The sequence below is a fragment of the Eriocheir sinensis genome, unplaced genomic scaffold (assembly GCF_024679095.1).
Source record: "Eriocheir sinensis breed Jianghai 21 unplaced genomic scaffold, ASM2467909v1 Scaffold255, whole genome shotgun sequence".
NCBI classification, from domain to species: domain Eukaryota; kingdom Metazoa; phylum Arthropoda; class Malacostraca; order Decapoda; family Varunidae; genus Eriocheir; species Eriocheir sinensis.
The window spans coordinates 113,111-139,180 of NW_026111560.1; positions in this window are offsets into that span (position 1 = coordinate 113,111).

The following is a 26,070-nucleotide window of genomic DNA, read 5'->3' on the forward strand; positions in this document are numbered from 1 at the left end:
CTGTTGGCTCAGACAACGCGTCAACCTTGCTGTCGTACGCGGCAACGCTGCCGCCATCACGGTGCCGGCAATGGGCCCGTGATGGGCCCTTCTTTGTAAACATAATATAAAATAATCAATTTCCTTTGACACACACACACACACGCACACACTCGCACACACACACCCTACTGTGTGTGTGTGTGTGTGTGAGAGAGAGAGAGAGAGAGAGAGAGAGAGAGAGAGAGAGAGAGAGAGAGAGAGAGAGAGAGAGAGAGAGAGAGAGAGAGAGAGAGAGAGAGAGAGAGAGAGAGAGAGAGAGAGAGAGAGAGAGAGAGAGAGAGAGAGAGAGAGAGAGACTAATACGAAGCGAGTAAACAAACCCAAGACACGTTTCCGACAAGACTGGGCGATAGAGTGTCTCCGAACAGCTGCGGCGCCTTCCAAACACACAAGTTACTGTAAGTGTTTCAGTCACATTCAAGACACGCAACAGTTTTCCTCCTTTGATATCCTTCTAAATAATCTCGTAATATCTGAGTCACTGGTCCCGGTCTGGAATTCTTCCCTCAAGCAATATTTTCGTATTAAAGGAATGGCGGAGGGAGGGAGAACCTGACACATCGGCGGCAGTCTCCCCCAACACCCCGCACCTTTACAGGACTGGAGCACACTAACACACCTGGGAAGGGAGGAGCCCGGGCAGCCTAGGAACTCTGGCGCACCACAAGCAGAAGGAACCTGGCTCAGTATTCTCAGACGCTTTCGCCTCGCACATCAACAATTTCCAAAGGGTGAAGAGGTCTAATGCGTGTTTTGTTACATTCTTGGCACAGAGGAATGATCAAACTACCACCAGGGTCATAAAATTACCCCGGGAAATGCCCACAACTCCTAGGAAAACCTTGCCAAATGTGTGCTCCTGGGCGCCCGAAGGTTTGAAAATACGGGTCCTGGCTGACCGCCGATACTGCTTAACTGACCCTAAGGGAGCGAGGGAGAGCTTGACACACCGACGCAAGTGTCTCCTATAGCTTACAGCCTAGACACGACTGATGCTCGTTTTGTTAACCATCTCGGCGCCCAAGCTCACTTATTTGCCAAGGCTTTCGTAGGAGTTTTGGGTAGCTTTACGACCCTTCTGGCAGATTAGCCATTCTGCTGTACCGTGAACCAAAGGGAACACTTTGTGTCGAGTGTGGTGAATTGAGACATTTTTTCCTTATTTGGTTCTGTACTCTAAACCATAAGAGTGAAGCAGTTTATATTCAAGCTGAGTATGGAGGGGTAAGTGACCAGTTCGCGTGCAAGTGTGCAAGACTTTATTTATTTATTTATTTTGTACAAAAAGAGAAGGTCACTGATTCAGTCAAGCAAAATGCGGTGAGCTGAGACACTTCTTGGGGTGAATTGAGACATGTGTAAAACTGTTTTATATGGTAAATAAACAAACATCCTCTTACTTGTTGTTGAATTCACTTGATATCTAAATGAATTAAGATCAGTTCAAACAAAATACACACCTTTCAGACATTTAGTTACCTGTTTTTTCACCCTTTGGAAAATACCATGATGAATTTGTATACCGGGTAGCTAGTAAAAAAAAGTAACCTACATACTGCTACTTTCTGTAAGTGCCAGGGAAGTGGCTACATCATGCTGTGTTTTACATGCATTTTAAAGTCAGCAGAAGCTTTATCAATTCCCCTAATTGTAGAAGGCGGTGTGCCTGACAATAGCACTGGTCCACTGATCAAGTGATCATATTAACCTCACCAACATCATCACGTTTGGGTCAGTCCTACTGAGTGTTCATCCTTCTTTCTAAGAATGTATTCGTTACACTGGTTTTCCTAACTTTTAGAACTCTTCCTATGTATGCCCTCCTATCATAGGTTACTACAAAGTATTTCTCTTCCTCAGGGTAAATCTTCACAAATTTCCTAGGAACAAAGCTCACATAAGCGTCTTGCTCAAACTGTATCATAGTTTTCTTATGTTGTCAATGACAGGATCCACCACCAGGGTGCAGCACCAGCCAAATGTTTGACACCACTTGCTAAAATGTGTGTCAATTCACCCCACAACTTTTTTTTGTTGGGGTGAATTGAGACAAAGTTATTCAGTCTATATCAGCAAAGATATTGAAGACATTATATTTCTATTTAATTCATATTAAACCTGAACTATTTATCAATCAACATGCAAAAAAAATTTGCATCTAAAATCTCAAATAACTTCAGGAGAGTAAATTTACTCAGATTATTGGTTTTGGAACACGAAATTTCGCGGGGGTAAGAAATCTTACCCTTAGGGAGAATGGATTTTACATGCTTTTAACAACTTCCTACTGAAAAGTTGTATATACAAAATTTGTAGGTCAAGCCTAGGCGTATCTAATGAGCACAACAGCAAAAGCATGTTGAATCAAGCAACTTCGCAATATTGACTGTCTTAATTCACCCCCCAAATGTTGTCTCGATACACCCCACTCGACACTATTAGAATTAGACTGACCTCCTTGTTGATGAGAGGGGTGGAAGCGTCTGACAATACCGCCCTAACACACACGAACAGACATGGAGAGGGAGGGACGCGGGCCACCTAGGAGCTCTGGCTTACCTCAAGACGGAGCTGAACTACCCTCGGTGAAGGAAGCGTGGCGCCACGTGGAGGCGAAGGAGTAACTCGCCTGGGAAAGAGGAGAAATTGAGAGTTAGTGAACACCTCGACGACGGCAACAAAGGGACGAGGCGGTGCTAGGCAACTGGGGAAAGGAGAAGAGATAGAATGAAAGAATGGGAAGAAATGGAGAGAGATAAAAAGACGAAAGTGGATGCGTGCATTCTGACAAAGAGAAGAAAAAAGAGAAGACAGTGAGTACCGAGCTGAAGAAAGGAAGAGGAGAGATGCGATCCAGGAATGAAAAAAAAAAATATCGAAAGAAATTAAGAAAGAAAAAAACGAAAAATACAGCTGTTTGATAGGACAAGACAAGACAAGAGAGTGAATTACGAACTGAAGAAAGGAAGAGGAGAGATGCGATCCAGGAATGAAAAGAAAAAATATCCAAAGAAATTAAGAAAGAAAAAAACGAAAAATACAGCTGTTTGATAGGACAAGACAAGACAAGACAAGAGAGTGAATTACGAACTGAAGAAAGGAAGAGGAGAGATGCGATCCAGGAATGAAAAGAAAAAATATCCAAAGAATAGGAGAAAGAAAGAAAAAAAACGAAAAACACAGCTGTTTGATATGACACCAAATAAGGCAAGACAAGGCGCCGAGTGGAATTTCCTTAGCCCCCGCGTCTGTTTGTTCTTTTTTTTTTCAGTATATTATTTTTCTGCATTATTCGTAACAAACAAGTCTTTCAGTGAGTGCATCTATCCATCTGGCTCTCTACATAACACCTGTCAGTCTGTCCGCCTATCTGTCTATGGCCATTTATCTGTCCAACCGTCCACACTGTATTGCCCAACATCGCCTTCACTTTATCTCCACACAGCCGCAGCGCGTCATCAAACACACGAGAAAATTATCCAGACCAGGAAAGGGTTTACTGGCGCCGAGGATCGAACAAGCGACCAACGAGATGGGAAAGCCACTTCTTAACCAGTCGGCCAGAGAGGTGCCTCCTCGCAAAGTGAGTTTTGGGAGGCTGGCCCATCAGGCCGGCCAGCTGCACCGCAATACTTCCACAGCGGTGGGTGGTAAGTGTAAGGGGAGAGGAGTGCAGGGCGAACACACACACACACGCAAAAAACCCCACTTTGTAGCTCAGCAGTAAGGCTTTGCGCCGTCAGGCTTCGCTGCCTGGCAGGCGAAGGTTCGAGCCCCGCTCAGGCCGGGATTATTCCGCTAACAAGGAGCGATTACCGTCCCTTCTTGAGCACGGGGGAGCAAGGGTGTGTGGCGTGTGAAGGTCCCGTCACTGCCCAGAGATCGACTAATGAGCCTTGCTCTAAGCGGGAGGGGACTTGCTGGCGACGACGCGCCCACCTGGCCTGGTGATCAGGCCGTGATGAATTACATGTATTCTAAGCAACAAAATATCACTCTACGGCATATTATTGAAATATTTCATTTACAAGTATACATCATTATCTCTCTCTCTCTCTCTCTCTCTCTCTCTCTCTCTCTCTCTCTCTCTCTCTCTCTCTCTCTCTCTCTCTCTCTCTCTCTCTCTCTCTCTCTCTCTCTCTCTAAGGATGTGTGTGTGTGTGTGTGTGTGTGTGTGTGTGTGTGTGTGGGAGGGGGGTACTGTGATTGTGTGTAAATATTTATTGCTATTAATAAATACATATATAGAGAGAGAATTACATTTAAAAAAATTCAGCGACAGCCTGAACCGAAGCTCCTGACAGACAGATGTCAATTTATAGAGATGTTTTATTCCACCTGTAACACATAAAAAATTTGACATATAAAATACAACCTAACAATATATACATTCCTTAGCGAGTAGTTTACTAGTATATATCTTCGTCTCATCAGCTCTCCTCCTACAACTGATAGCCTTCTACCTCTTAAATTCCGCCGCGATGTTGCCTCTCTTTCTATCTTCTATCGATATCTCCACGCTGACTGCTCTTCTGAACTTGCTAACTGCATGCCTCCCCCCCTCCCGCGGCCCCGCTGCACACGACTTTCTACTCATGCTCATCCCTACACTGTCCAAACCCCTTATGCAAGAGTTAACCAGCATCTTCACTCTTTCATCCCTCACGCTGGTAAACTCTGGAACAGTCTTCCTTCATCTGTATTTCCTCCTACCTACGACTTGAACTCTTTCAAGAGGAGGGTATCAGGACACCTCTCCTTTCGAAATTGATCTTTCTTTCGGCCACCTCTTTTAATTCTTTTTTGGGAGCAGCGAGTAGCGGGCTTTTTTATTATTATTTTCTTTTTTTTGTGCCCTTGAGCTGCCTCCTTTGTTGTAAAAAAAAAAAAATATATATATATATATATATATATATATATATATATATATATATATATATATATATATATATATATATATATATATATATATATATATATATATATATATATATATATATATATATACACACAAAAATGTAGGGCTGCAAGGGTTCTGTTGTATTTTTTGTTCTTTTAAATTTTGGGAAACTGCTTGTCTTGAGTAGTTCTTTTATATTAAGTGGCAAGCTGTTAAAGAGTTTAGGGCCAGTGCATGGTCTACTGTTTTTACGTAAAGATGTTCTACACTGTGGACAAAATCAAATCTACGGTACGTTATTGCTTGAGTCTGGTGTAAGTTATCCACAGATTTAAATATTTTATTATCTGAAAAATTTGAAAACATTTTATGAATCAGTAATAATAAGTATTTATGTATTAAACCTAATTTATAAATCTCCAGTAAAGAAAAAAATGTCGGACACGAAATCAAACTTACCTAAAAAAATACACCTGACAACTTTCTTCTGTGATACGGGCATATGGCAATCCTGTTTAGGAATGGCGGCCATGTGCTGCCCAGATGGGTACACAGTATGGCAGGCGAGGGCAGCACAATGTGTAATAAACACTGATCAGAGCATCTGTACGTAGTGAGATTATACCGAGTCTTGTACATTATTATACACACTTTTGAGATTTGAGTGCACACTTCATATATATGTACAGTCGTCACAAAAAGTATCGGTGCATAAGGGGTGCGATGACTACTGTAAACATTCGAGCATCCGCTGATATTGTGGGAGGGTTGGCACGCCTGACTGTGGCTTCTCTGCAAGATTCGAACCACAAGCGATTGTTTCATAACTCAGATCCGAAACATTTCAACCCAAATCCGAAACGTTTCAAAGACTGACAGGATGTTAATGTGGTTATCTTCGTACCATGGCCATGCCAGTCAACATGGAAACACCGCAGGCGACGCGAGGGGCTATCGTAGCCCTCCATGCTAGGGGTTTTACCATAACTGGTATTGCCCGTGAGCTTGGTATTCACCGGAACACAGCAGCACGGTGGATTCGGCGGCACGCAGACACTGGTGCTACAGAGGACATGCCACGAGTCGGGCGCCCACGCTGCACCTCCGCAGCCGAAGACCAGGTTAAGGATATAATATTCTACAGTAGAATATTACATTCTGTAGTAGAATATTAGTCTGTACTAATGTAAATAGTAACATGGTGACAATAACTGGATAGGGTAATGTGTTGTAATATAATATCTCGTGTTGCTGTTCACCATTCACCTTACCATACTGATTGGGTGTTTGTGGTTTTATATCTAGGCCATAAATAACGCCATCGATGAGGACCCATTCACACCTGCTGTCAACATTCGCCGTGACCAGGGTCTGCAGTGCAGCACTCAGACCATTCGGAACAGGCTTCACAACAGGAATTTCCGAGGTCGGAGGCCAGCCACAAAGCAGAAACTAAGCGAGCATAACATGGAGCAGCGCATGGAGTATGCGCTCGAGTATGCTGACATGCCAGCAGACTTTTGGGAGAATGTAGTCTTTTCTGATGAGAAGACTTTCTACTCAGATGGCACATCAGCAGCACAATATGTTTGGCGGAAATGTGGCACCAGGTTAGTCTCTCTCTCTCTCTCTCTCTCTCTCTCTCTCTCTCTCTCTCTCTCTCTCTCTCTCTCTCTCTCTCTCTCTCTCTCTCTCTCTCTCTCTCTCTCTCTCTCTCTCTCTCTCTCTCTCTCTCTCATGGACACTTAAACTAGTTGGTTGTTTCTACAGGTGCCTGTAGCCACCCGAACAGATTTGTGTTGTCTGTCTTGTCTACTACTACTCAATACCGGTTACAGAAGGTTTTATGTGACTAGTTCATAAATAGTTATAATGTTTCAGATACGACATTGGAAATGTAATTGCTACCAGGAGGAGCGGGCGTGTCTCTGCTGGGTTATTTGGATGGATGCATGCCAGTGGCGTTGGAGAGTTGGCTGATGTTGGACCGATATTTAACAGGTGATAAGTATGTTGAAATCCTGGAGGAGGTCCTTCTTCCCACGGTAGAGGCATTGCTGTTCCCCGACGGGGAGCCTTTCTACCTTCTCCAGGATAACAGCCCAATCCACACATGCCAGGTTGTTAGAGAGTGGTTTGGCCGACATCCACACGTCACTCTGATGCCACATCCTCCCAAATCACCAGACCTCAACCCCATCGAGCACGTCTGGGCAGCAATGGTCCGACATATGCCTGAGCAGGACAGGGGAAGGAACCGTGATGCTGTCGTCAGAAGTGCAATGCAAGCATGGGAGCACCTCCGTCGTCCACCTGGTCAAGATATAACTAGTGCGTTGGTGGCATCCATGCCTAAACGGCTGAATGCTGTCTTAGCTGCAGGTGGTGCCTATACGTCTTACTGATGTATATTAATAAAGATAATGAAACACGCGTTGTTATATTTACCCTAGAAGTAGTAGTATAATAGCAAACCTACTGCTATAAAAAGTCTGTTCCACGAGAATTAGGTGATTTTTTTTCAGGGGTGGACTCGCGAACGTGATATTGCATGTGTGCTGATACGGCACGCTCACTTGCCAATTCTTAACTTAAGTATTATGTGCCTTGTGAACCATTAGAGATTCATCTGAAACAATTCGTAACAAGAAAAAATACCCTTCCTCTCGCTTTGAAACTGTGTTACCAGATCAAACAATCCAAGGCAGACAGTAGGCAGGCGAATGTGACTCGGGCCAGACGCCGTGCAGTTTTCTTTAGCCGTCGTGTGGACGGGCCTTAATGAACATAAGAACATAAGAACGCAGGAGTCTGCAAGAGGCCGGTAGGCCTGTACGAGGCAGCTCCTTTGACCCTAAGCTCCCGTGTATCTAACCCCACCTAATATCGCTGTCCATGAATTTATCTAGTCTATTTTTGAATGTGACAATTGTATTGGCACTCACCACATGACTGCTAAGCCTATTCCACTCATCCACCACCCTATTAGTAAACCAATTTTTGCCTATGTCCCTGTTGAATCTGAATTTATCCAGTTTAAACCCGTTACTTCGTGTCCTACCCGGTTCTCTTACCAACAAAACCTTATGAATGTCTCCCTTATTAAAGCCCTTCATCCATTTATAAACCTCGATCATGTCTCCACGCACCCTTCGCCTTTCTAGAGAATGCAAGTTTAACTGTTTGAGTCTTTCCTCGTATGGCAAGTTTCTCAACCCCTGAATCATCTTAGTCATCCTCCTCTGCACCGATTCTAACATTTTGATATCCATTCTATAGTAGGGTGACCAGAACTGAACCGCATAGTCAAGATGAGGTCTAACTAATGCTAAATATAGTTTGAGGAAGACTTCGGGGCTTCTGTTGCTTACGCTCCTTGAAATAAATCCCAGTATCCTATTAGCTCGATTTCTAGCTTGAATGCATTGTGCCCTTGGACGGAGATCAGAGCTCACTAAGACCCCTAAATCCCTCTCGCACCCAGACCTACTTATGAGAGTGTCATTTAAGCAATAGTTATGTGAGGGGTTGTTCCTACCTACACTCAGAATACTGCACTTCCCTACATTGAACTCCATCTGCCATTTATCCGCCCAGTCATATAATCTGTTGAGTTCACCTTGGAGAATACTAGCGTCCTGATCCGACTCAATTACTCTACCGATCTTGGTATCATCTGCAAATTTACTAACATCACTACTAATTCCTGTGTCTTAGTCATTGATATAAATAATAAACAAAAGTGGACCTAATACCGAACCTTGTGGGACCCCACTCGTAACACATCCCCAGTCAGATCTTTTACCATTGATTTGCACTCTTTGCTTCCTATTGCTAAGCCACGCCTTGACCCAGTTCAAAACTTTACCTACTACTCCGTGAGCCTGTAATTTAAGCAACAGTCGTTGGTGAGGAACTTTGTCAAACGCTTTACTAAAATCAAGATAGATTACATCATAATTTTCATCTCTGTCAACCGCCTCAAATACTTTATTGTAGAAGGACAAGAGATTGGTGAGGCATGACCTACCTTTTGTGAACCCATGCTGCGAGTCGTGAATTAAGCTATGTTTCTCTAAATGCTCCTGAATGTTCCTGGCTATTATGGACTCCAGCATCTTCCTATAACCGATGTTAAGCTAATTGGGCGATAGTTTGAAGCAACTGACCTGTCCCCTTTTTAAAAATCGGCGTCACATTAGCTACTTTCCATAGGCTCGGCACATAGTTAGTATTAACCGACATCTTAAAGATGTCGGTTAGTGGGTCACTGATTATATCACCTAGCTCCTTTAATACCCTCGGAAATATCCCGTCAGGACCTGGCGACTTGTTCTTCTTAAGCTTATCTATCTCATCCTGAACTACTTGCCTGGTAATGATTATATCCTCAATTTATCGCCATCCCCGCCCTCGTACACCTGAACTCTTTCCGGTATAGTCGTTCGATCCTCCTGTGTGAATACTGAAAGGAAGTAGTCGTTCAACAATGTGCTCATATTTTCGTAATTTTCTACTAGCTCCCCTGTGTTTGATTTCAGCGGTCCAATTTTCTCCCGTGTTTTTGTTCTATACATCTGAAAGAAGCCCTTAGGATTACTTTTCGCCTCATTTGCTACTTTGATCTCATAGTTCTTTTTGCTATCCTGGTGTTTTTCTTAACTAATCTAGATAGTTCGACGTACCGGCCCCTGAGATGTGTTTCCCATTCTTTATTTTCTGATAAATTCCTTCTTTAACCCAATCTCGTGTTTTAGTCCACGAGTCATCCACTTAGGATCATTGTTTTCTTTTCTAAGTGTTCGCTGTGGTATATGCTGTTCTTGCCCCTCTACTATTACTCTAACTAAATTATTGTAAGACATTTCTACCTGGTTCTCCTGGCTCCAATCCGCAGTTCTGGCCCTCATGAATCCCTAAATTATCCCAGTTTACCCTTCAAGATGTCTTCGAAGCCCCTCGTAGTTTGCTCTTCTAAAATCTGGCACTAACACTGGGTTTGGATCACGGGTTACCGCCCAGTCTAACCTAAAACGAACCGTTCTGTGGTCACTATTTCCTAACTCTCCGCCCACCTCCAACTCACGTAGCAAGTTCCCATTATTGGTTAGGACTAAGTCTAATATGTTATCTCCTCTGGTAGGCTCAGTAACTACCTGCTTAAGGAAATTATCTTGTATAACTTCAAGAAAGTCCTCGGCTTCCAGGTCACCCACTAGATCTTCCCAGTCTATATTCCTATAATTAAAGTCCCCATTACGCAGACATTTCTACCCATACTCGCCCTGCCAATCTCCTGTAGTAATATACTCGTGTCCTGCCTGTTAAGGTTGGGTGGCCTGTATATAACTCCTAGAGTTAGTTTTTCTTTCCCTTTGTAAACGTCCACCCAAACTGATTCTGAATCCATGTTAGTTTTGACTGAGTTGTTAACTAAACATTTAAGTGAGTCTTTAACATATAGCGCAACTCCACCTCCCTTTCTGCCCTTCTGTCTTTGTGAAACATCTGATAACCCGTTATTTCAAATTCTGACCTAAAATTTCTATTAGCAAAGTCTATCCATGTCTCAGTGATCGCTATTATGTCAAAATTTTCTGAACAAGCTTCACCCCTTAGTAAGTCTATCTTGTTTCTGAGGCTCCTGCTGTTAGTATAGAAGATTCTTAGCCCGTCCTCTGTTACTCCTCTAGAATTACTTCTAAGCTGCCTGGTTATATTATGAGCTAGATGTCCCCTCCCATTACTCCTCCCCCCCTCGCCTATACTAAAAAATCCCTCAGGGTACCAAGTGCTCGCTCAAGGGAGTCTGAGAGAGCCTCAACACCCTTGAACGTCAAGTGTATCCCGTCACGGGCGTAGAGGGCGTCGTTGCCAAAGAAGAGGTCCCAATTGTCGACGAACAGCCACCCATTGCGCTCGCAGTGCTCAGCAAGTCTGCTGTTCACTGCTATCGCCCTGGACAGCCATCCATCGCCAACGCCCCTCCTTGGCAAGACGCCACACACTACTGGCGACCCACCAGCGTCACGTATCCTGCCTAACAATTCTCTAAAACGCCTGAGAAGGTCCTCGCTTGGCACACGAGAAACGTCGTTTCCGCCACAGCTGAGAAAGACAATGGGGTTCGATCCCTCGCTTGCCATACACGCCTCAATCCTGTCTGATATATGGCCCACCCCTGCCCCTGGGAAACACACCCTCGTCCTGTTCTTATCCTTGGAGCAGGATAAGAAAATGGAGTCAGAACTGCACGTGAATGGACAATGTCCAGCAGGCAGCGACTGAAGCGAGTGTTGAAACTATGCATTCTTCATTTTTTTTCTGCTATAAAGTGCTTTGGATGTTTTTTGGCTTGGCATAGTCATAATGTGTATTGATGATATGGAGTCATAACGGAAACATTGCTCTACGGCAAGAACCTTCACATTTCTCATCGTCCTATCATTATTCCTAAAAGATCTAATATATGTGGGTAATAAACTAATAAATAATCATAAGGAAGAGGGATAATAAAAATAACTACATTCATATATCAATAGTTTTGATTTTAAAAGTTTTTAATAAATTTATTACGCAAATAACGGGAGCTCCATGGTGTAAATGGTAGCGCGCTCGGCTCACAACCTAGAGATACCGGGTTCAGTCCCCGGCCGGAGCAGAGTTAGATGGGCTGTCTCTTTATCCCTTGACCCTGTCCACCCAGCAGTGAATGGACCGGGTATCAGGTATACGGATTGTGTCCCAGCTTCCCGGGAAGGTGAATTGTGGTAACCCGGATGTCACAGTGGCCATGTGGCCCGGGGTAGCGGGTTCATACCCACCACAAGGCCAATGCGGCGGAGATGAGCTCCGTGGCTAAGCGCTGTTACAACGTATGCCCCACCTTTTATAGCGTCAAACAGAGAGAGTTTTAATATATGCATTTGTTTATATGCCACACACCACCAGCTGCCCTCACCATGACACACACACACACACACACACACACACACACACACACACACACACACACACACACACACACATTAAAACAGAGAGCAGGTTGATGCATTTTGATTTTAAGAGATAGCAAAAAGAGATAAATAGTAGGCTATGTCATGCCAAGCGAAATTGCCGTAGCTTAGATCTACGTAGTAAACAACAGCCAATGAGCGGTGCGGAGACCGTCACTCAAGCAATGACGCCAAGTCCGCGAGTCCAACCTTAAAATGAAAATCTCCGCCAGTTATCGTGGATTCGACTATAGTAGTATTAAAACAGCATAATTACTACTATGAGTAATAAAGGCTATATTTTATGCATGACCGTATTCGACTACCATGTATACTTCACATACCTCATTTCATAGGTGATGTGTAGATATGTTTTACCACATGAAAGTGTTACCGTAAAAACCACGTGACAATATCTTGTTGCATTATCAACGAACGCAGATTGGCCATTATACGTAAAACACAAGTGAACCAGTATGTGGTATCAAGCTGGCTGGTGAATTATGGCATCCACCTCACAGCAGAGCTACCAACATGCATCAAGTCGGCCACCTCTTTTCATTGTCTTTCGTTCCGTGCTGTCAGAATGATTCGTGCTTATACTGCACCGATAGTTTTTGTGACGACTGTACATACTTTCAAATTTAAATTTTCGTCGATTCGTATCCCCAGGAATTTTGTATGGCTGAAGATACTTAATATTTCGCCTTCTCACTGCAATGGAGGCAGGTTTTTTTTTTATAGATCCGTTCTGAAAAAAGCATACAAGTAGATTTAGAGACTGAGTTTTAATCTATTAGATCTTATCCATTGATGGATTAGATTCAGCTTCGTTTTTGCGTTTAATTAAATGTAGGGAGCAAACATCTTTGTCAGCTTATAAGAGACTAGTATCATCTGCGCATATAATATAAAGAAACTTAGAGCTAGCATTTATTATATCATTAATGTAAATAAGGAAAAGAATTGGTCCTAGATTTGATCCCTGTGGTACGCCTCTCGATATAAAAATAAATTGTAAATAAGTGTTGTTACAGATTAGTTTGTGATCTAGGTATAACAAAGATAACTCTGAAGAAGTTGTAGTTGTAGTGTGTGTGTGTGTGTGTGTGTGTGTGTGTGTGTGTGTGTGTGTGTGTGTGTGTGTGTGTATCCAGTGCTGTGTGTGTGTGTGTGTGTGTGTGTGTGTGTGTGTGTGTGTGTGTGTGTGTGTGTGGTGGGTCGACCTCCTCATTTAACGCCTGTTTCCTCCATATTTAATCAAGTTAAAGAATAATCACATATACCAAGACATGCAGAAGACATCGGTGTACCAGTGACTTTTGGGATACAAGATATAATATGTGACACCAAGCCGGATGTCGGTGTTATAAGGCGGTCTGTGTGTGGCGGCTGAACCTTATAAATTACCGACCTGGTACAGGGATATCCTCTGAGCTCTGTAGCCGATAACTGGTGATATAAGTGTATACAATATATACATAATCGCAATGGCCAAATCATTAAGCGAGTTGAAGAAAATGCAGCGCACCCAGTCCCCACCTGCCTGGGGGGGGACCATAAACTCCCCTTCTGGCTGCCGACTTGAGAGGTGTCCTGATAACTCCTCGAACCTCCTCCTTATCAATTTCTGCAACATTCGCGGTCTCCGTTCTAATTTTCATTCTGTGGAACACCATCTCTCCTCCTCTAAGCCTCACTTTCTCTTCCTCACCGAAACACAGGTTTCTGAGGCTACTGACAGCAACCTCTACTCTGTTCCCTCTTACTATCTCTATCCTAAATTTCAATCCAAAGCTGGATGTTGCGCCTACGTGAGCAACGACACCACTTGCTCTCGTGCCCACGACCTTGACTCTTCTGAGTTTTCCACCATCTGGCTAAGACTTCATTGTCATTCTATTACTAAATACATCTGTGCTGCTTATCTCTCACCTAACTCTACTAACTATGTAAAACTCTTTGATTATTTGAACTCTAAAGTGGAGCGCATCTTGACCCACTCTCCCTTTGCTGAAATCTCCATCTTGGGAGATTTCAATGTTCACCACCAGCTTTGGCTTTCATCCTCTTTCACTGACCAGCCTGGTGAACAAGCCTTCAACTTTGTTCTCCTCAACGACCTAGAGCAGTTGGTTCAGCACCCTACTCGTATTCCCGACCGTCTTGGAGACAGGCCCAACATTTTAGACCACTTCTTTACCTCTAATCCTTCTGCTTACTCTGTCAAACTGTTCTCTCCGTTGGGCTCCTCCGATCATAACCTTATTTCTGCATCCTGTCCTATCGCTCCTGTACATCCTCTGGACCCACCGAAGAGGCGATGCTTCTGGCATTTTGCTTCAGCTCGGTGGGACGACCTGAGGATGTACTTTTCCGATTTCCCGTGGAATGATTACTGCTTCCAGGAGAGAGACCCCTCTGTGTGTGCTCTGCGCATCACAGAGGTGATTGTCTCTGGAATGGAGGCATACATTCCACGTACTTTCTCTGCTCCTCATGCTAAAAATCCTTAGTTTAATCATGCTTGTTCTCGTGCTATTAAAGATAGAGAGGCAGCTCACAAAAGGTTCCAGAGCCTTCGAACTCCCACTAACTTTGATTTATACATTTCAGCCCGGAATCGTGCCAAATCTATTCTCCGACTTACCCAAACTTCTTTTATAAATAGAAAATGTCAACACCTTACTTCTTCTAATTCTTCCCGTGACTTCTGGCATCTAGCCAAAAATATCTCCTCCAATTTTACTTCTTCCTCTTTCCCTCCTCTCCTTAACCCTGACGGCAGCACTGCCGTCTCATCTGTCTCTAAGGCTGAACTCTTCGCTCAAACTTTCTGTAAGAACTCCACCTTGGACGATTCTGGGCATATTCCTCCTACTCATCCCCCCTCTGACTCCTTTATGCCTGTTATTAAGATTCTTCCTAATGATGTTTTCTATGCCCTCTCTGGCCTCAACTCTCAGAAGGCTTATGGACCTGATGGAGTGCCTCCTATTGTCCTTAAAAACTGTGCTTCTGTGCTGACACCCTGCCTGGTCAAACTCTTTCGTCTCTGCCTATCAACATCTATCTTTCCTTCCTGCTGGAAGTATGCCTTTCTACAGCCTGTGCCTAAGAAGGGTGACCGCTCCAATCCCTCAAACTACCGCCCAATAGCTTTACTTTCATGTCTATCTAAACCTTTTGAGTCAATCCTTAACCAGAAGATTCAAAAGCACCTTCCCACTTCTAATCTTCTATCTGATCGCCAGTATGGATTCCGCAAGGGGCGTTCTACTGGCGATCTTCTTGCTCTCTTAACTGACTCTTGGCCATCCTCTCTTAGCAGTTTCGGTGAAACTTTCCCTGTTGCGCTAGACATATAGAAAGCCTTCGATAGAGTCTGGCACCAGTCTTTGCTTTCTAAACTGCCCTCTTTCGGATTCTATCCCTCTCTCTGTTCCTTTATCTCCAGTTTCCTTTCCGGCCATTCTATCTCTGCGGTGGTAGACGGTCACTGCTCTTCCCCTAAACCTATCAACAGTGGCGTTCCACAGGGCTCTGTCCTATCACGCAATCTCTTCCTGTTATTCATCAATGATCTTCTTTCCATAACAAACTGTCCTGTCCACTCGTACGCCGACGACTCCACTCTGCATTATTCAACTTCTTTCAATAGAAGACCATCACAACAGGAAGTACACGACTCCAGACTGGAGGCTGCAGAACGCTTAACCTCAGACCTTGCTATCATTTCCGATTGGGGCAGAAGGAACCTTGGGTCCTTCAATGGCTCAAAAACTCAATTTCTCCACCTATCAACTCGACACAATCTTCCAAACACCTATCCCCTATTCTTCGACAACACTCAGCTGTCACCTTCTTCAACACTAAACATCCTCGGTCTATCCTTAGCTCAAAATCTCAACTGGAAACTTCATATCTCCTCTCTCGCTAAATCAGCTTCCTCGAGGTTGGGCGTTTTGTATTGTCCCCGCCAGTTCTTCTCCCCCGCGCAGTTGCTATCCAAATACAGGGGCCTTGTCCGCCCTCGTATGGAGTATGCATCTCACGTGTGAGGGGGCTCCACCCACACAACTCTTCTGGACAGAGTGGAGGCTAAGGCTCTTCGTCTCATCAGCTCTCCTCCTCCTACTGATAGTCTTCTACCTCTTAAATTCCGCCGCGATGTTGCCTCTCTATCTTCTATCGTTATTTCCACGCTGACTGCTCTTCTGAACTTGCTAACTGCATGCCTCCCCCCCCTCCCGCTGCCCCGCTGCACACGACTTTCTACTCATGCTCATCCCTATACTGTCCAAACCCCTTATGCAAGAGTTAACCAGCATCTTCACTCTTTCATCCCTCACGCTGGTAAACTCTGGAACAATCTTCCTTCATCTGTATTTCCTCCTGCCTACGACTTGAACTCTTTCAAGAGGAGGGTATCAGGACACCTCTCCTCCCGAATCTGACCTTGCTTTTGGCCACCTCTTCTGATTCTTTTATGGGAGCAGCGATTAGCGGGCTTTTTTTTATTATTGCTTTTTTGTGTGCCCTTGAGCTGCCTCCTTTGCTGTAAAAAAAATATATATATATTGGCGGCACCAGAGCCTGGGAACGGGCAAGCTCAACTACTGGAGCTGGTGAGCAACCTAGTTGGCGAAGTGACAGAGTTGAAGAAAGTTATTACCGCACCTGACAGCAGTATCAACAAGAAGATTGACAAACTACAGACATAGATAGAGAAACAAGGTGAAATAGTTGCCAGGCAACAACGATATTTGGAAGCCATGGACCGAAAGTAGAGAGAAAAGAATCTGGTAATAACTGGAGTACCAGATGAAGATGAAGCTTTGGAGGGCGCAACAACGGAGCAAGACAAAATTAACAAAATCTGGTCTGAGGTGGATGCCAGGGAAGTTGTCCAGTCACACCGGAGGTTGGGGACCAGAGGTGACACCAACAGACGACGAGCTATACTGGTTACACTTGACAGCATGGAGGCGAAGGACAGGATTCTTACTGTAGAAAGTGAGGCGACGTCTGATCATAAGACATGGAGAGGATTCGGTCATGGAAACCCGTGAGGAGCCATCTTGCCAGCTGTATTTCTTACAAAAACAAACGTACAAAAATACAAGTGGTAGATATCTACCATCCTTTTCAAGTCTTAGCAAATGCATAAAACAATGCAATAAATCATACAAATGCTTTTTACTAATTTTTCTTATAAAAAGACTAGAAAAAATAATACTTGCATTTCTTAAAGATATCAAAGAAAACTTGGCAGTAGCAAGGGGGACTGAACCAAGAAGCAGCCTGAGGCAAACCGCTTAATATTCATTGGTGTAATTTCATCTTTAACATACTCCCCACCATAGGAGCACTCAAGCTCCTATCAAAGAAAACATGTATAATCTCATCTTGTATCACAAACAACAAGTTCCTGTCACTGAACCAGTAACAATACCCATACATAAGTAACCCCACTATCAACAGGAAAACTTCACAAATCAAGAACAGCACGTGGCTTGACCACACGCCCCCTCTTTGTTATCTTTACATGTTCAAGAGATTCAGTTCCGTCATTCTCCCCTACTTCTTCATTGTCTTGTATATGGTGCTCCATGGGAACCTCTGAATTTTCTTTGGCACTGTTTGCATCATAGAAAATCTCTAAGTCATGTAATTTCTGAACAGGTCTACACAAAACTCCCTTGGCAGTTTTCACATTTACACACCTTACTATACCATCACTGCCAGGAAATAAATCAATAATAATGCCCAAAGGCCAATTCATCCTAGGCACATTATCTTCTCTTAACAACACAACAGAACCCTTCTTCACATTGCAATTAGGTTTAAATCCCTTCACTGTAGGTGGCAAATTCTTTAAATAGTCATCACTCCACATTTTCCAGAATTTGTCGAGTAGCCTTTTCCGAACAATTTCTCTTTCACTTAGGTCTTTATTACTGACATTTACTTGCTTATCAGAAATATGAGGCTGAAATCCTGCAACTCGACCAATCAGAAAATGTGAGGGTGTCAAAGGGTCACTTATATCAGGGTCTTCATTTACATAAGTAAGAGGTCTAGAATTGATGCAAGCCTCGACTTCAAACAAAGTTGTTGCAAGTTCACACTTAGTCAAACATCTAGTGCCAAGAGATTTCTTAAGAGCAGATTTCACAGACCTCACAAGCTGCTCCCACCAACCTCCCACCATGGGGATCTGGGAGCAATGAACTTCCACTCAGGGCTGAACATACTAAAATATTGCTGAAGCATATTGGCAACACTTATAAAGGTCTTGGCATTATCTGAATATATCACAGATGGGAGTCCGCGCCTTGCAGAAAATCTGCGGATGGCCAAAATACAATCAGATACTGAAAGTGAATCTGTTAACTCCAAATGAACAGATCTTGTGACTGCACATGTAAATAACAAAATATACAGTTTCTTAGATGGTTGATAAACTGCATACAAGGGGCCTGCATAATCTAGTCCAGTTATGGCAAAGGGGAAGGTAGGCTTAACCCTCAATTCTGGCAAAGGAGGAGCTGGTTGGCTGCATGGTCTAGAATCAAATCTCTTGCAAGCAACACATTCTTTACAAATTCTTTTAGCCACTCGTCTTAATTCAATAATCCAATAAGAGTGTCTGATGGTTGACATGAGGGTATGAACACCAGCATGCTTCAAAAGTTTATGCTGAAACCGCACTATGAGTTTAGCCACATGACAAATAGGAATTATAATGGGTGCTTGCTGTCATAACTCAGGTCAGAGTATTGTAATCTACCTTTGATTCTCAATAATCCAATAGAGTCTAGAAAGGGGTTAAGTTCTTTTAAGGAAGAATTTCTCGGAAGAGATTTGCCTTGTGACAGAGCAATTATTTCTTTCTCATAGCTTTCTTTCTGAACACAGATAAAGATGTAGTCCTTAGCCTTACTCAACTCCTCATATGTAAGAGAGCCTGAATGTTTAATACCATTGGGTTTACAATTGTGAATGAATCTCCTAACCCAGGCGACAATATTCAGAATCTTCGTGAAATCACTGTATCTACTGAAATCAAATACAGATTTGGCATTTTCATTAACAGTCATAGCTACTCCTTCTCCATTATAGTCTTCACTGGGAAGATCAAACTGGTGTGCCTCATCTTCAAATTTACTTTCAGCACTAACACACGAGGAATTAGAAAGCCACTTGGGACCTCTCAGCCATATGTCATTTGAGATCAGTTGATCAGCCAGAACACCTCGTGTCATCAGATCTGCAGGGTTATCTTTACCAGGGCAGTGGTACCAATTACTAGGGATATTAATGACTGTATTTCAGTTACTCTGTTAGCCACAAACATTTTCCATTTTGTGGGATTACCCTTTATCCAAGACAAGGCAACTTTAGAATCTGTCCAGCAAGCTAATCTTACACTATCAGGGAAATGTAAGGCTGATTTTACAAAATTAATGAGACGAGCACTCAACAAAGCTCCTAGTAGTTCCAGCCGAGGTAAAGTAACCAGCTTGATAGGAGCTCATTTTGTTCTGGACATAACAAAAGATACATGGAACTCCTCAAGTGATTTAGGTACACGTAGGTACACTATGCTACCATAACCTTTTCAGAAGCATCACTGAATGCATGAACCTCCAAGCCTTCAAGTTCAACTGAACTTAAAGACAAACCTGGAAAGTAACACCTATGTATTTCAAAGATCTTAATAGTCTCAATACTATCAATCCACTGCTGAAACTTTAACTGCAAATCATGTGGTAGGATTTCATCCCAACTAAGTCCAAGACGCCAAATTTCCTGAAATAGTATTTTAGCATACATAGTGAGGGGGCTTATCAAACCAAGTGGGTCAAACAGTCTAGCAATTAAACTCAATACATTTCTCTTGGTGAATCTTAAATCTAATTTATCACCCAGACTGAATCCTTTAAATGAAAACACATCTTCAGAGGAGTTCCAATACATTCCCAACAACTTTGTTACCTCATCCACCTCAGGTTCAAAATATTGATAATGCTGATCAATCAATATATCACTGTTAGTGTGCCACTTGGATAAAGTCATACCAGCATCTGATAATATGCCCTGAGCTTTACTAAGCATTTTACTGGCTTCTTCAACAGTATCTGCTCCAGAGAGCCAATCATCAACATACAAGTTTTCCTGAAGCTCTCTTACTGTAACTGAATCAGAGTAAAAATTCAAATGGTGTTTAAGAGTGGCATTCAGTAAAAATGGACTGCTGGTATTACCAAAAGGCACTCTCACAAACCTCATCACACGTACTATATCACCACATTGCCACAAAAACCGATGAACATCCTGATCAGAGCGTTGAACACCAATCTGCAAAAATGCCTTTGAAATATCTGCCGTTAAGGCAACATTCCATCTTCTAAACCTTAGTAATATTCCAACAAGATCAGGAATTAGTGATGGACCTGACTCCAAACAGTCATTCAGGGATATACCATTAGGTCCAGCTGCAGAAGCATCAAACACAGGCCTAATCTTTGTGGAAACACAGTCTTTAATAACAGGTCTATGTGGCATATAGTAAGTGGGATAAGGACTTTCAATTTCAGACAGGGGAACCTCAACAATAATATTACTCTCCTCATAATTCTTGAGTACTTTATCATATTCATCTTTCAGATCAGGGTTTTTCTCAAATTTAAGGTTGAGTACTGACAATCTCTTCCTTGCACATTTCTCATTATCAAGCAAACTTAACCTTGCATCTTGATTTTTCCACGGTAGAGCAACCTCATACCTGCCATTAACATACTGAACTGTTTCCTCAAAACTGTCCAACACTGGGTCTTTGGGAGGTCTATCTTTCTCTGGATAAATACCTATGCTTTCTAAATTCCAGAATTTATGCAAATCAGATTCATTGAAATGTTTAGCAGTATTTATGCATAACATCTGATGAGATACACTCACCTCATGGGCCTTCAAACAAGAACCAGACAAAATCCAACCAAACTTGGTTTTGTGGGCTACTAAATCCTCAGATTTCACAACACTGTCTGCTGAAACAAATCTCCAGTAATTATCCACACCAACCAGTATATCTAAAGTGAGGTCACGATCATGTCCATAGTCATCAGCTAACTGTAGATGTGAAAGGGGTTCTAAGAAATCATCAGGTACCCGTTGACGACTCAAGGGTGGACAAATGGACATAACTTCAACTGCTAATACAGAATGGTAATAACCCTGAGTGTCAATCAAATTCACATCATAGACATTCCGTTCCTTGCTGCCTTGTGATTTCTTGTTACCAAAGGCTGAGTAAGAAGTATACTTAGATGTGACCCACTTAGGCTTGATCCTTCTCACAAAGTCATGACTTACATAGGTGGTATCTGCTCCTAAATCAAACATTACAGTAGCCTCAACAGAATCTCCACCATTTGTTAGAACTTTAATTTTAGCTGTCTGCAATACAGTAGCCCTTTTAACTTTCTGCTCATGAGAGATGCCAACATGCTCAACAGTACCAGTATTTATTGTCTCACTTGACTGAACACTTACTTGGTCATTAGATTTTTTGGTGACAATCTGTTTACCTGAAGAGTTATTAGTTTCCACCCAAGGTTGGCCAGCCCTACAAAACAACACGTTGTGATGCCCATTACAAACAGTACACTTCACCTTACCCCTACAGACTTTGGAAACATGTCCTTTGAGAAGACACTTAAAACACAGTCCTTCTTGCTTAACTTTCTCCTCTCGGTCATGTATACCCAACTTAAGTATCTGCCAACACTTCTCAGACTTGTGTCGCTTCTGACAAAACGCACACTGTAGTGGGAATTCTTCAGCTGAAGTCTGCAGGGCTGAAGCTGAACTAACCTTTTTTCTTTCAACGTCACCCTTTTTCTTTCGACGTCTTGCCGAACGGTGTTCCTTTCCATGGACAAATCCTTAAAGGTTTCTGACCTCTCACGACGCTGGATCTCGGTTTGTAGGAACTTCAGTAGCCACTCCAAGTCAGCTTCATGTCCGGAACTTTCCCTAGACCATTCCAAGCGTATATCTTGTGGAAGTCGAGATAGGATGACTGGAGTTAACACCACGCCATACTGGTCACCCTTGATCCCAAGGCCTTCCAAGCTTCTTACATGACATAACAGCTGGTCTTGTAACTTCCACAGGAATCACATGGATTAGCTCCCTTGGCTCTGGGTGTCAGGGAAACATTCAGTAAACCTTGCACATGGGCAAAAATTATTCTCTCAGGACGACCGAATCTTTTTTCAGAAGGTCACAGGCCACCTTATAGTTAGCAGAAGAAAGAGCCAAGCCCTGGATGACAGATCGTGCCTCTCCTTGAAGCACTGACTGCAAGTAACTAAATTTACTTATATCTGGCAGCTCACTTTGGTCAACTAGAGCCTCAAATCTGTCCCAGAAAGACTGCCATTCAGTTAACTCACCAGAATACTTAGGGAGCTCTAGTCTAGGTAATTTCACCTCTGACCTTTCCTTACTAGAAACAGATGCACTGTCATTCTCAACTCTCATACCTTTCAAGCGTTTAGCTGCCTCGGCTCTAGTCTTCCTGGCAAGCTTGTGAAACTTGTCAGTTTCATCCATGTCTGCCTCCAACTCGTCAGACTCATCCAACAATAACTCAACTTCCGCCTGACGGTCGTCAAAGACTGCAAGCCTCTGGTCAAAAACACTAACAGCAGCATCCAACAACTCAAAGCTGGTAGTGTCATCCTCAAATAATTCCTGCAGTTCCTTGACACTACGAGTGACCCAGCCTCTCGCTGCGGCCCTCCTCTTCTTGGCTGCCTTCACGTCTTCAGACATCGTACTCACTGCTTATCCGGGTCCAAATACCTTCTTGTCCACTTCATCTAAAGGATTCCCGGGTCTGGGCACCAAAATGTAGAAAGTGAGGCGACGTCTGATCATAAGACATGGAGAGGATTCGGTCATGGAAACCCGTGAGGAGCCATCTTGCCAGCTGTATTTCTTACAAAAACAAACGTACAAAAATACAAGTGGTAGATATCTACCATCCTTTTCAAGTCTTAGCAAATGCATAAAACAATGCAATAAATCATACAAATGCTTTTTACTAATTTTTCTTATAAAAAGACTAGAGAAAATAATACTTGCATTTCTTAAAGATATCAAAGAAAACTTGGCAGTAGCAAGGGGGACTGAACCAAGAAGCAGCCTGAGGCAAACCGCTTAATATTCATTGGTGTAATTTCATCTTTAACACTTACTAAGGCAAGTAAACTTATGCAAGCGACGGGAGAATTTAACAAGATCTACATAAAGAAAGACGTCCACCCCAGCATCCGGGGAAAGTGGAGGAGGCTGCGTGCAGCGGAGAGGACTGAAAAGGAGAGACTGGAGAATGCTGGGTGTGTGATACGTCTGGACTCACGGGAGAGGAAACTCTACAGGGATGGAGTCGTGACTGAATTATAAGAATTATTAAGATGTAGTCGTGGAATATCAATGGAGTTAATAAAAAGTTAGAGAAAAAACACGTTCATGAGTTACTTCAGCAATATGATATAATTAGTCTAAATGAAGTTATGACACCATTACCCGTTGCATTTCCTGGTTATATCTCATAATTGTAAGAGTTCTGTTAGAGGTTCACTTGAGCGAGGAGGCACGGTGCTATTAATTAAGAACTATTTATCTGAATCCATTGTAAGTGTAGATGTTGGTATCGAGGAGCAGATTTGGGTTCAATTGCGGTATGCACCAAAGTATTTATTTGATTTTTGTTACGTTCCCCCAGCGGATTCCCGATATTATTCTCGTGACTCGTTTTCTGCAATACAAGAAAAGTCGAAGACAAGTGAAATGTGTAAGACTCGGAGTACTGTATACTTGGAGATATGAACGCAAGGTTTGGTCATATGTTCGTTCACTCCTGGTTCAAAGTGAGTTGCCAGATATTGATAATTATTCATACCCAGTATTGCCTGATGATGTACAATTACCAAATGAAAATGCATTTATATTGTCAAGTGTATGTAAGGAATCAGAGTTATTGGTGCTTAATAACTTGCAAACTCCTGTCAACCATTTTGTGAGCAATTAGACATATTTATAAGAAAGGTAATGAATGGGTATCAGAGTTGGACACTTGTGTTATGAGTCCCTCGATGGTGAGCAGAGTGAGCGAGTTTTCTGTGATTCACAATGCTTCGTTACCATCAGATCACGCACCAATTAGTGTAACATTATCTTTGCCCGACGTAGACCTAAAGAACTTGTGTACTCGTGCTCATCAGTTGGGGGGTTACACAGTGCCTCATAATGATTCTGGTTATAGAACGGTGGCCAAACATATAAGAATTAATGATGCTGATGAAAGGTTATTTTTGCATAATATACAACAAACATATGTTAGACAACATTAATGGTGATGGCAAATATGTGACTGACATATTATACCAGTGTGCACGTAGCAGTAAGCGTGAGGCCCGGGAACAGGGTGAAAATACTACACTAGAGAGACGGGAAAGACTGATTGAAAACAAAGATGACTTACAACTGTGGAGAGCCATAACTTGGAATGGGGAATATGAAGGTGAAAATAAATTAAATGTATGTCCCTCTGATGATGAATTTAAGAACTATTTTGAAAGTAACTTTAATCCCCCCAATATTGTGAGGCTTACCGACTGTGACTTTTCCAGTGATGTGTCTATACCACTGTTAGATGACCTGTTAACCCAATAGAAGTGCAACAACAAGTGAAACATTTGAAATCGGATAAGGCTTCAGGTCCTGATGGTGTATCCCCAGCCATTTCTAAGTTACTGTCAGTGATATTTAATAATATATTGTACTCAGCTAGTTACCCATTAGCATGGTCGAAAGCGAATTTAGTAACAATTTTTAAGAAAGGCGCCAGAAAAGATGTAAGGAACCATAGGGGAATAAGTATAATTAACAGTATTGCCAAGGTATACGATATGGTCCTGTGTTCGAGACTGAGACAGTGGTTTAGACCATTTAGGGAGCAGGCTGGTGCTCAGGAGAAAAGAGGATGTTTGGAGAATACAGTGGCGTTAAGGTTGTTGTGCGACATGGCAAAGAGGAAGAAATTAAAATTATTTGTAACTTTCATTGATTTCCCCCAAGCTTACGATAGAATACCTAGCCATAAGTTATTTTATATATGTGTTACGACGGTTAGGGTGTGGCTCAGCGATGTTATGTGCATTGATTGCTATGTAGAGTGTAACAGAGAGCTTGGTAGGTACGGTTTTAGTTTTAATAACACTTGGTGTGAGACAGGGTCCACCCACCTCTTGTTTACTTTTCATTATCTTGGTCGGTGATCTCATAAGAATCATCAAGGAAGGGTGTGGACACGATGGATTTTTACAATGGTTACATATCCTTGTATTAATGGACGATACTGTGCCTTTATCAACCACGAGGCCTGGCATAATGAGAAAAGTATCTATGTTACAAGACTACTACACAGAATAAGAAATGAAAGTAAACCTATCTAAGACGAAGTTTTTTGTGATCTGCGGCCGTGAGGGGGACCGTGAACCTTCGGTGGTGGGCGACTTGGTGGTGGAACATTGTGACACGTATGTATATTTGGGTTCACCGTTCACAAGTGATGGTTCACCCACATCTGCCGTCAGAGCTCATGCTAATATTAAGATGTCACACGTAATAAAATTTGTTTCTTTTGTTAGTAAAAATAATGACATTCCTTTTGTAGTAAAGAGACGTGTATGTGACGCAGCTCTCATGTCATCACTGATTTATGGATGCGAATCTTGGATAGGAGCTGACCTAAAACCAATGATCAAACTGTACAATTGGTGCTTGAAAAGACTGTTAGGAGTGAGGAAATTGTTATGTAATGATGTGTGTTACGTTGAGTCAGGTTATCCACCGTTCAAGGATTTAATTCGGCACAAACAACATAAATTATTTTACAATATGTGGCAGGAGAGGTCACAATATGATGATGACCCTTTATCATTCACAGTTAGGATCGTCATTAACTCTAATACTCCGACAAGTCGGAATGTTAGAGATATGGCAAACACTAATGTGTCGGACTTAAGCATGTCATTGCAGAGAGTAAGAGATGAT